Below are 12,384 nucleotides of genomic sequence, written 5' to 3' on the forward strand. Positions count from 1 at the left end.
ATATATAATATGTTGACACTCAATCTAGGTATTTGTATACATATATACACATGTAATAAATACATATGTTGTACTTATTTATTTTATTTTTCTTACCACAGATACCTCACACCTGTCTGCAAGTTAAGAAGAAGAAAATTTAACAAGCTAGGATAAAGGTAAACTTACATGGATAATCCTGATATTGTAGTTCGTACAAAAGCCAACAGACATAAATATTGAGTTAGATTGCAACACCCATTATTTAAACTCAAATTAAATTAGCCAAACATTTATAGCATTAAAAAAAATTAATATATCTCAACTTAACATTAATATTCTATGCAATTAAAAATATGGCCTTAGAAACTTATATCATCAAGTATAATAATGTTATTATAGGTTGGTCTTTTTTAACTTATCGTTGCGATTTCATTTGAATCACAGAAACAATTCACAATAATTGAACATGGAAAAACAAATTCAAAATGCAACTGATGTATTTCTTGACAATCAACAATTATTTTATCAAACTATAAACATTCTATAAAATTAAATGCCATGTTTCCTTGCATATTACACTTCTATAATACACAAGTAGGATAATGTGAAGTGAATTGTGAATTATAAAGATTGCACACAAAAGTATAAGATTAATGACTTCAAAAAATTATTGCATTTAATCCGATCATCCCACATCTGATTCAATGGGTGAGTCCAGAAGGTCACGAGAAATCCACCGATATTGTAAATGGAAAAAATATCTTACTTTATTATGGAATACAATTTTTTTTGTATAATTGTATTGCATAAGGCAATCTACAGCAATAGTGATGTTTGCCTATAAATTCTGAATTTCTATCTCGGAAATATTCCTAATATCATTATTTTCTACATTACAGTATGTCCGGTTACATGCTAGAAATAATTAATCGCTTTATTCCATAAAAACATTTTTAGTGATAACCGTGTAATATTTTATTTTACATATAAGATAGATTAATAAAAATAGGTCGTAAAAAAATTGTGTTTAATTGATGAAGAACGCATTTTGCAAAAAATAGAACAAATGAAAAAGGCGATTTCCTATAAGATTGGCATTTACTATGACTATAAACAAATCAAAAAGGGCAAAGTTTTGAAAAAAATTTGTCTATGTGTAACATAGAAGGACACAATATTTACTCATGGACAACTGATGTGGCTCTGTCAATGTGCAGGCGCAAAGACGAAATAAAAATTCAGAGCAATTTAGAGGAAAAAGTGATTAAGAACATAGTTTTTGAAGAGAAACTAACTTGAAGTACAAATTAAAATTTTGGGATAAAGATTTTTTTTCCTGTATACACTAAATAAAAAAAATAATACTCGTGTATTATCTGAACTGCAGAATACATGTAAATTACAGTTATACTATTTGAGCAGCGCAGTACAATTGAATGAACAGATGCTTGTTTAAGGGTTAGGGGACAGGAGTTACCCCCCTTGTTTAAAACAATAAATTAAAATTATCCAACGACATAAAGATATATAATTTTTTGTAATATAAACGAAAATAAATCAACATTGGTAAGTATATTCGTACATATTTGTTTTCATTAAGTAATGAATTTTTAAGTCCCTCGGGTGTTTAGGGATGAAGTAATGATGAAAACGGGTTGAAGGTAGCCTCTTTTTTCTGCATTCTGGTAGTGATTCTTAAGTGGGCTGAGGAAATTTGTTGATTTGGGAAGGGGTAGTCTGTATTTTGTGTTAGTCTGTTGGTGACGGGGCTCACCATTTATGTTGATTCAAATAATTTAGTTACTTGTACTCAGTCGAGTCAGAGTTTGTTTGTGTGTCTCTACCACCTTTGTAGCCGTCATGTCGGTATCAGTGTCCTAAATAATGGGTTCGTACAGTACTGAAGGCTGTCAAAAAATTAAATGTCTCCTCAATATAAATTCTGTCACAGTCGGTAGTTCGAATATCGAATGTATGTGGTCCGTCTTTGCACTTTGAAGTAAAGTATGTCCCACTACACGTCACAGTATACCGCTCTAAACTGATGGAGCCTCTTGGCCGTTGAAGGTGCTATGTTGGTATGGATATGTAATATTTCAGGATAGTGATGGCTACTATGATTATTAATGTTTCCAAAGGATATGAGAGTCCAATGTCTATCGGATGTCTGCAGTATGTCAGTATATGTTTAATAGTTAATGATACGCTACACTGTCTGAATATTGGTCTAGGTGATCCTGACAGCAGCAAGTATTCATGGGTTATTTTAATTTTGTGTAATCTGCTTAAAATTGTATGTTCTTTTAATATCTAATGATTCTACAGTTTACTTTAAACAAAATGAATTAAAAGGAAATACTCATTACCTAATTTACACGCGTTTACAGAAAGAGGAACTAATATAAAAGAATGAACTTGAATGTCTTACATTTATTTTTATTATGTAATACTTCATTTTTGCAAATGAATTCAGACTCAGATAGAACGAATAGAACAGATTCCCACTGCATTTATTGAAATATATAAATTGAATGATAAAAAATAATAACTAGAAAACAATGGAACAAAATTAAATTAAAAGTCATTGGAACACATTCGTCTTAAAGTACAGTAAGGCGAATGTTGAATGAATGAGAACATCAAAAGATTCATTAGCTCATTAAGAAGGTTTGCAGATGCTTGAAAACTGTAGGCGGAGTTTCAAAGGGGAGGATCTTGTAGTATATAAAATTTTGAATTGGAGACTTTCATAGATAAATGATAAATGAAAGAAGTCGTGTAGGTATAATCTGGTGGAAAGAAACCTATGAAATATTTTCTTGGAAAGAACGGGTACACACTGAAATATAAAATAGCTTCTGTACAACTAGTGATTAACCTTCAATTCATACATTAGACGTTCCCTAACCACAACAGAAATTAAATGCTTTCATTTAAACATTAAATGTTTCTTGAATATTCCGAAAAGTAGCGACAATAGCTCCTCAACTACAACTAAGCCCGCTGTTACACGATATGTTGGTCTGTACGTTAGATCAAAAGACCAATGGCATTGGTACGCTAAAGTTTAAGATTGGTACCTCGTAGATAGACTCAACCACACGGTAACCTACAAGCGTCCAACGATGGAAGGTGTTTATATCACCGTGTAGCAGTGGCTTAAGAGAAGCATCAATTATCCATGGACTTTAGAGTAGATTGTTTACCACAATGACAGTTATGTTTAAAAAAAAAAATCATTGAAATGAAAAGAAATTGAAAATATTTATTTGAAATAAAGAACATTAACAGAAACGGAACGCCTTAATTCAGACAGATATTATCCGCTCAGCTTGTGCATTGTACTCCCTTATCTGAACAGCTTAATATAATTTTCACTATAACAATCATTTTTTAAAAATAAATATAACTATAATATAAATATATCTAATTTCCCCATTAAAACCGATTCTAACTCTTAACGTATTATACTTATTTGGAAACTGTGTTTCAATATTTTTCAGGTCCGGTTTGTCTGATTTATTCAAATTTGCTATTTAGTGCTTCCTTCGCTTCTCCACTGAAGGATAGTAGTGAAATTACTTACTGATCATTTCTTCTACATGAATAAGTATATTTTACAAACAAAAAGATGCATTTCAAGCTTTTTATATTGATTAATGTAAAGTCTTTGGCCTACTTGCTGAATTCATTTGTATTTCAATTCATTTTGCTTGATTTGGTTGAGGGCCTGCACCAACCCGCTCTTCCGGGAAATCGCCTCTCCACCACCACCTGGGAGATGGCAAGATTTCCCCTTGGTAAATGTTCTTACCATGGGACAAGGTTTGGGCTCTGCAGTCTAATCTAATACTATCACAACCAGCAAAGGAAACTATTGCGATCGTGAAAAATTTCGAATTCGAGTTTTTGACGGAAATATTTGTTCTGAGGTCCCAAGAATCCAAAAAATCTAGTCTCGCAAAGCAGTTTTTGTATATGTTTTTACAATCACATATTGAAGGCGGACATATGGCTGGGATATGGTAGCAATTTTTTTCGTTAAAATCAACTGACCCAAACAAAGTGATATCTAATATTATTTTTTTTCGATTTTCTCGAAATGTCTCTAACGATTTTGATTAAAATCATCATGTCAGTGTCGAATTTCTAGGTCTTTTACCCAAGTTCTTTTTCAGCTAGTCTTATACCCAATGAAATAGATTGGCATAGCTTAAATAACGTCCTCTAAAGTACCTTTAAAAAAATTAAAATCTGTATCGCAACAACCCATCAAGTGTTAAGGGTTCAGTAACTTGTAAGGAAGTACTGTTCTAAGCCAACGATTATACAAGGAGATTATTTGGTCAGAATCGAGCACTGATTTTTAACAAGTTAATAATTTACGAGGCTGGGTGGATCCGGAGGGCTCCCAAACCCACAGAGCTGACTCTACAGTGTTAAACAAATCAACACGATTGTTTATTAAATTTTTAAATATGTTAATACTAACTAAACGTAAATCTTTAAAGTATTTTTAATGAAAAAAAAAACTCAATTTTATATTACACTAACATCTTTTTATTATTTTTTCTTGCTCAGTAAACCCAGTACTTTAAGATTGGGATAAGATGTACTTGTACACCAAAACGAAAGCAGAGTTTTTCTAAATTTGAAATCGTGATGAATTTATGAAATAACAATGTAGAAGTGTTTTTAATCCAGGTTATTTAAAAGAAAATACAAATTTAAATTAATTAACATTACATTTAAAAAAATATATATATTTACGGATATACACAATTTTATTTTTAAAAATATAGGTATTGGATTAGGAATGGAAATATTGTACTCCACATACTTGCCACTTTATTCGTAGTTTTGATTCATGTTGGAAAAAAACAATAGGTTTTTTTTTGTTTTATACAAAACTATAAGACGGGAATCAGTTTTTTTTCGGTATTTATCCTCTATCATTTTTTTTTCTGAAAGATTTTATTACAGTATATGTTATATATGGGTGATTTTGCTTCTTTTTTTCATTTAATTATTTTAGTGGAGAAAATGGTCTATTACTATTTGAAAGTAACATTACTGCCACTACATAACCGAGACTACCTACCATTGACACTGAATACAAATTTTCTAGTTTTAATAGATTTTTCAAATTCTCTTTTTTTTTCTTTTTTCATCTAACCCCCATGCGTGAGGTTGTTGTGAAGATTAAAATGGGTTGAGGGTAGCCTATTTTTCTGCATTCTGGTAATCCATTTTAAGAGGGAGCTGAGGAACTTTGATCATTTGGACTGGGGTAGTCTGTATTTTTTATCAGTCTGTTATTGATGGAGCTCACCAGGTTTGTTGATTCAAATAATTTTCAAATTCTTGATTTTTCTAGTTGATTTCTAATCCTAATTATATATCTTGTCAACGGGTAGATCTATTCCTGATGTTAACAGAGTTAAAAAGAAAAAAATATTTATGTAGTGTAAGAACGTACATTTATTTCCATAAAAAATTTTAACTCATTGTTTTTAAATATACAAACTTTATACTCATTTTATATTTTTCTATTAATCATTTTTAAAGTATCTCTTTACGGATAATTAAATTTGCCTTTCGTTCCATCCTCTCCTTCTCCCTCCCTACTGTCACACATTTTGTCTCATATTTTTTTATAAAGAATGGTGATCCTGAATAGCAAGAACAATCCAAATTTTTTTTTTTAAACAACTTTATTTAATTCTTCGTTTTTTAATCGATGATAGCGAAACTCGAAAATCCGAGGTGATTGAGTATACATTGTTGGGATGATTCGTGATTCGTATGTGGTGTTGGACAAAAAGAACTGGTGTGGGTCTTTGGCAAGCTGTCCACATTCCTGTACATCGAGAATGCAGTCACTTCCTGGCCAATCCTCTCGTGCCAGAAGCCTACAAATCAGGAACGATTCTCTATGACCCTGGTCATGGTGAGGATGGGAATTAGCTTAATTTTGGATCATTTTTGACTGAAATGGAGTTAGTGAAAATAAATTCACAAGTTAGCCCACAAAATTAGTTTTGTAAATTAGTATTAATGTCTGATTCATTGTTAATGTAATTTTATGTGGAGGTGTTTGTCGTATAATTTGGGGTTACAACGGGAAAGACATTCTAAATAACACAGATGCCTTCCACTAGGATTTACTGTCTACAAATATAAATAAATAATTCAAGTTTTATTTATTGATAAGTATTACAATCTGCCGCAACCTTGGACAATAAGTAGTAGTGGTAAATCACACTCATACCTTAATTTAAAAAAAAATATATATATATTAAAATCTCTATATGTATACTAACAAAAATATTTGTAAAATGAACATACTCAAACTATGTACTTTAAGAAAAAAAGGATAAAATAAAGAATGTAAAATTTTGCACTAATAAACAATAATATAAAAGCACTAATCACATTTACACGATTATGTACAATATTTACTCTCTCAACCTGAGGATCCCCGAACCCACTCTTTTAGCCCCCAGGGTTGATTGCCCTTCGAGATCACAGCGCAGCCCTCTCAACTTGTCAATGTTAATGACCCAGTGAAGGCTGAGTTAGTACGCTAAAGATTGACCAACAGGGCACTCAATATAGATACATCAAAATAATGTAGATAAGCAATAAATGTTAGATAAAAATTAGAGCGTGGCATTAATATGATAAGATGGGCAGAAATATCAAAACGATTTTGGCCAATAAATCCAAAATTGTATCGGGCATCTCTTAACTTTGGCAGGAAAACCGGCAATCTTTGCCAACTTTAAAAACAATGAACACGTAAAAATTTAAAAAATAAATATCAAAAAATGAGAAATTTTTTTCTTTTAATAATTTATTTATTGTTATTTACAACTGTATACAAATATATACAAGTAAATTTGCTGTAGGTGACATAATGACATGATACAAACATGTGGAGAATCTACCCACTGATAGAACTCCAATAACATTTCTAGAGGAGAAGATCTCGAGGCCACCTTCTTTTCAGACGTCTAGGAGGATTATTAGGTAATGAAGGAGAAGCCAGGTTAGAAACAAATGGATTTGGGTGGTTGAGAAGTTTATCATGGAAGAAATGGTATCTGGTTCTGCCCAAATCGGCAACATATGGAACATTGAGGTCGAGAAATTTTTAATTTGATAACCTCCTTACTACCTTAATTTTTAAAACTTATAACTAGTAAGGCTTAAAGTTATAATTAATGAAAACTATTGTATACTATTCTTTACAGTGTTACTAAAATTTTACACTTTAAGTATTGAATCCAATGCTTCTGAAGTTAAGTGATAAGGATTTGATTAGTGTATTTTTATGTTGGAATAGAAAAAAGGGATTGTAGACAACATTCGCAACAGGTAAATAAGAAGTTAAAAGTCCAAAAGATAAAAATGAAAATAGTTAATAATATAGGTGGAAACATATTATATCTTCGGGAAATTCTGACAATTGTTTTATATATTGCATTAATAAAAAAATTGATGATATATTCGTGTATAATAATGAATTTCATATTAAATCTAAGCTATTCAATGGTTGGTTTTAATTGTTAGAAGATAATTGTCCAATAAGGAGAGGTGACACTTCACTTAATACCTCCCGTCGAGGGCCTCCGAAACGAAGGGCTACCTGAAAACAAGAGACAGACAGAGGGCAAAAACGCCAGTCCGTGATCTGGGTACTGTATAGGTGTAGCCTGACATCCTAACACATGGTCCATTCAATTCAAAGTCTCTCTTCTGTTATGTATTTTTTCATCGGGGACGGCTCCTCTACGGAGACGAACTTCCCCGAACTATGTGTCCGCCCTGGAGATGGCACTAAATCAGGATTTGGTCGGAAAGGGTTTTTGCCTCTCGGATCAAATTCCCATGTAAATTAGAAGTATTGACGTGGGCTAAGGACCAACATAATGTCCGATGGTTCCCGCCTAAATCCTTTTCAACTCCCCCCATTGTTCTCTCTCTCGTTCCCTCCAAAACTATATGTAAATGAACAACCTCCTTCGCCACTGCAACGCTATCTATACACCAATTAGTAAAAAATAAAATCATCCTGGCATTCATTAACATTCATTTACCTCAAGAGATTGTCTGTTTCTGCTTGTTTATGAAACCCAATGATAACTTATTTATTTGCCTCCTTTTACTGTCCTACATTAATGGTGAAAATTATAATTAAAATTATATGGTTTTTTTAACAGTCTCAAATCAATTGGTTTTGATCTTACGTACACTTAAGTCGGTAGTAATGCTGTACATGTATGATAAATTGTGTCTACCTCATTGATCAAGTATGTCAGGTTGATTGATACAAACCATTTTACTATCGCCGATCATATATGACTAAAATATAAAATATAATCCACATCAGTAACAACTTAATTCGAACACTATGTGCAGTGCCTGATTCTCGATATGGCATTTTTCGGGATAATGAACCAGCCATGTATTCCACTAGATTCATTCCTTAAATAACGTCTCCAAGTGGTTGTATATAATTTATTACTTCTGACTCTAATAAAAAATGTGAAGTCTTTATCAAAAGGTCCCGACAATGCGTGTTCAGTAGCTCGTTAGGATGAGTTTTATGGGAATTGATAGTAAATCCCCGCAGGATGACAACTTTACTCTGTAGGGAACTAGCCTACGGTAGTGAAGGGGTCGACAGAAACTAGTTGTAATTCCTTACAAAAATAAATAAAATTTATAAGAATAAGGAGAAATATAGTCAAGGCAGTGTGAAATAAAAATCCAATATACATTTCCAAAAACAGTACCAGAATGTACTGATCCACTTTGTAATTGTAACTTACTGCCTCCTAAAGAAGAAAATCACCGAAGGGGAAATTCAAACATTAGCCAAATTTGTGCTTAGGTCAACTCTCAAGGCTATTAAGCTCCATCTACATGTCAGACATTAGCATTTAGTAGATCAGGAGATTCTGTTGTAATTATTGGTTCAAACAATACATTTAGGAATATTACAATATATAACATTATTATTAATCTGTACAAAAAAAGTAGTTATAAGAAATAAACATTTCAGTATATGATGTTTGCTCATAAGTAGTTCTCGTTGGGGCTGCTAGGTAGCATCGTGCCAGTTCGTAACAGTGAAACGGCAGCTTGAGTGGTGACTAACAGATAGTCACTAAAAACGTAAGTTAACCTTAATTGTTGTTAAATTACAGTTCTCACCCTTAAATAATTTAATCATCTTTGTTACAGAAAATTTAGTGTCCTTATTAGGATTAATAGCATTGAGTAAAGTTTAATAGTAAGTTATTGGTTAGATAAACTTTCTTAGTTTTAGGAACAAGCTAAGAGGTTTGTTATAGTAATTACGGTCTGTTCCACACCAGGATTGATAACTCAATTTGCAATATGGAAGAACTATAGGATTTTTCAATCATTCTTTCCTGAGTTATGAGAACCCTTAGATTGCTGGAGAAATTTTCCGACCTGATTTTGGATTAACCGGCATTGAAGTATAAGCGTAAAAAACAATAACTGAAAAATGAATATAAAAATATCCTATTTAAAAAAATGAAATAAGGTAAAACTGTGTTTAAGAGTGATATTCATCAAACTTTTGAATAATGTGACCTGTTCATATAATGTTGAAATACGGTTTGCTTTAAACTAAGAAATTTCTAAAACATAAACCGAATTGGAAGAAAATTTATAGATCTCATCTTAAATGTATGCAAAAATATGGAACGAAGTTAATTGGAAGTAATTTGCGATTATATTCCGCTTAGCCCATCTGTTAAACAGTACTTTGACATTAAAATACAACATAAGACGTGTAATAAAATATATCATCTCTTTGATACCACGTAAGTCCGAAAAAACTTTGTACCATTTACAACAAAAAAAAAATGAATCAATCCTTCGTTCAGAAGATATTTCAAATGAACTCTTTAAGTCCAAATTATGTTATGACTCAATAAAATGCCAGATAAGAATGGTTTTGGAATGATGCCCATTATAGCATAATCTCAGCTTGCCCAAGGAGTATGCTGTGGCCAGCCTGATAGTTTAATCTCTTTTCCCTCCCAAAAAAGACCTTTCATGTTTGACTTATAATAACACAATTAATATGAGTAATATATATGTATATGTAGTCTCAAAAATAAAAAAAATAAAAATAACGATTGGTTACAGACTACTACTGATTCTGTGTAACTGAGGATTAGAATGAAAACCAATTCATATTATAAAAGAAGCTTGACCAAATATTTACGTAAGATATAGGAACTTTTCCTTACCCTAGAAGTGACAGTTTCCAATGATATTGTCTGATCCCTAGGTAATTACTGATCGCAGAATATGTACGTAGGTATTCTTACTTGAGTAAGATTGGTTTGGTAACGAGGGGTGTTATTCGGTCTCAACTGTTCTAGTCTGCATTGGTTATTTACGTAACCAATTGCACGATAATATATTCCTGATGTCAGTAGATTTGGAAGAAAGTTTTATATATTAGTAGTTTACCTGGTTAGTAATTAGCTTACCAGGAAACTTCGATCACACTTTATGAACCATTAATAAAACAAGAAAACAGGTTAAATAAAACCATATTTGTTATCTTCAATGAAATATCTTCTAATATCAAAAGATAAATTAGATTTACCATATTATTTATTAATTTTAAAAAATCAGACAATCGGTTGTAAAACGTGGTAACTAAAAAACTGATAATTTCCTCTGTCTTAAAATATTCGTTAATTACAAATGCTTTGTTAAATTTTAAATTTTAAAGTTAAATTAAATGGATGTCAGAAATATTAAAAATTTGCCATTAGGAATTTTTCAATCGAGGCTTTCCCGCTGGTGGCAGTTCAAACCTAACAAGCCCGAGGTGTAGGTGGCACCGACTAAGCTTTGTGCTCAGGAAAACTACGGGGGTATCTGGCTTGTGTTTAGACAATAAAAAATAGAGAACAAACAGAGTAGACAAGAAGTAGGAAAGGATCAATGAAACTTTTTATTTTAATTTATTTATTGACATTTACAACTGTACATAAGTACATCTCGTAAATTTGAGGAAATCATAATGGTATGGTCCAAGCATGTAGAGAAACTACCCATTGGTAGCACTCTAAAAACATTTTTACAATATAAGGTCTCGAGGCTATCTTTTTTTCAGACGCCTCGGAGGATTGTCCGAAATAAAAGAGGAAGCAAGATTAGAAACTAATGGGTTTGAATGGTTAGGGAGTTTGTAATGGAAGGATTGATATCTGGTTCGGGCTAGATAGGTTACAAATGGAACATTATGGTCTTTTGTGGATGATTTTATTTGTGACAAAGTAGGGAGCATTTAGGATTTTATGAGGGATTTTAGATCGTAAGGATTGGATACGAGAAGAATTCGAAGGTTTAGTGGAGCCCCAAAGCTCAACGACGTAAGTCCAGATAGGCCTTATAATTGTCATGTAAATCAGTCTTTTGTAATGAATTGGAAGTTGGGACCATTTGCCTAGTAATTGCTGTAATAGTCGAAATCGACGCGCAGTTTCCTGTCTTTTCAGTCTTGTGTGAGGATTCCAGGATAGTCGTTTGTCAAGATGTAGTCCTAGGTAGCGGATTGGTTCAACAGGGGTAAGGGCAACATTATTGAAGTATATTGTAGGACAGTCAGTAGGCTTACGACGTAGGGTAAAGGTAATTTGATCGGATTTGTTGAAATTAATTTTAATCTTCCAATTACGACACCATTCTTCAAGGGCTGTGATATAGGATTGGAGAGTTTGGGATGCAATTAAAGGGTTATTTCAAAGAAAGTTAAAATTCAAAAGACTAGGCTGGAAAATTCGAAGAAGGTCCTTAAAAAATACCACTTTATTCCCCTCTCCATGATATCGTCAGTCAATGAAATGGCTGAAAAGAAAGTAGAGAGAAAGTATTATTCTAAAGGGACTCGTCCCAGAATAAATAAAGCATTAGTATTATTATTATTATAAAGAGTCAATAGAATGATTATAGCAACATCCAGTATTCTCAATTTAACACTAATATTAATTATGGTTATGTCAGGCTGTAAATGCTCTCTCATATATCAATTATTTCTCATTTGTAAATAAATGTAATAAATCTAATGTTATTGCTGTATTTATGCTCTAAATCAACATAAATGCTAGGCACCAAGTTTCACGGCAGTATACCTCAATTAAATTGCAAAATAAAGCTTTAATCTATCAATTAATCTGATCAAATATCTTTGTAAATATTAAATAATCCCAATTTTTAATTAATACGCATGAATACTGGTCATTACTCTTATTTTTACTCCGTTTGATTAACTTAATGATCTTAGCATTATGTAATTCAAAATTATGCTATATGTATATTATTGAGATTTTAAGTCGACCA

The 12,384-nt window shown here is 31.9% G+C and overlaps 1 long non-coding RNA gene across 1 annotated transcript in view; it reads left to right on the plus strand.

Moving 5' to 3' along the window:
- Positions 1–12,384, plus strand: part of LOC106681115 (uncharacterized) — a 123,595-nt gene that overhangs the window by 21,951 nt on the left and 89,260 nt on the right. The window contains exon 2 of the long non-coding RNA XR_010842663.1: positions 102–158. This is a non-coding gene — a long non-coding RNA (uncharacterized lncRNA). The remainder of the gene's footprint in view (positions 1–101; positions 159–12,384) is intronic.

The sequence above is a fragment of the Halyomorpha halys genome, unplaced genomic scaffold (genome assembly GCF_000696795.3).
Source record: "Halyomorpha halys isolate HHAL.00 unplaced genomic scaffold, Hhal_1.1 Scaffold310.1, whole genome shotgun sequence".
Taxonomy (NCBI): domain Eukaryota; kingdom Metazoa; phylum Arthropoda; class Insecta; order Hemiptera; family Pentatomidae; genus Halyomorpha; species Halyomorpha halys.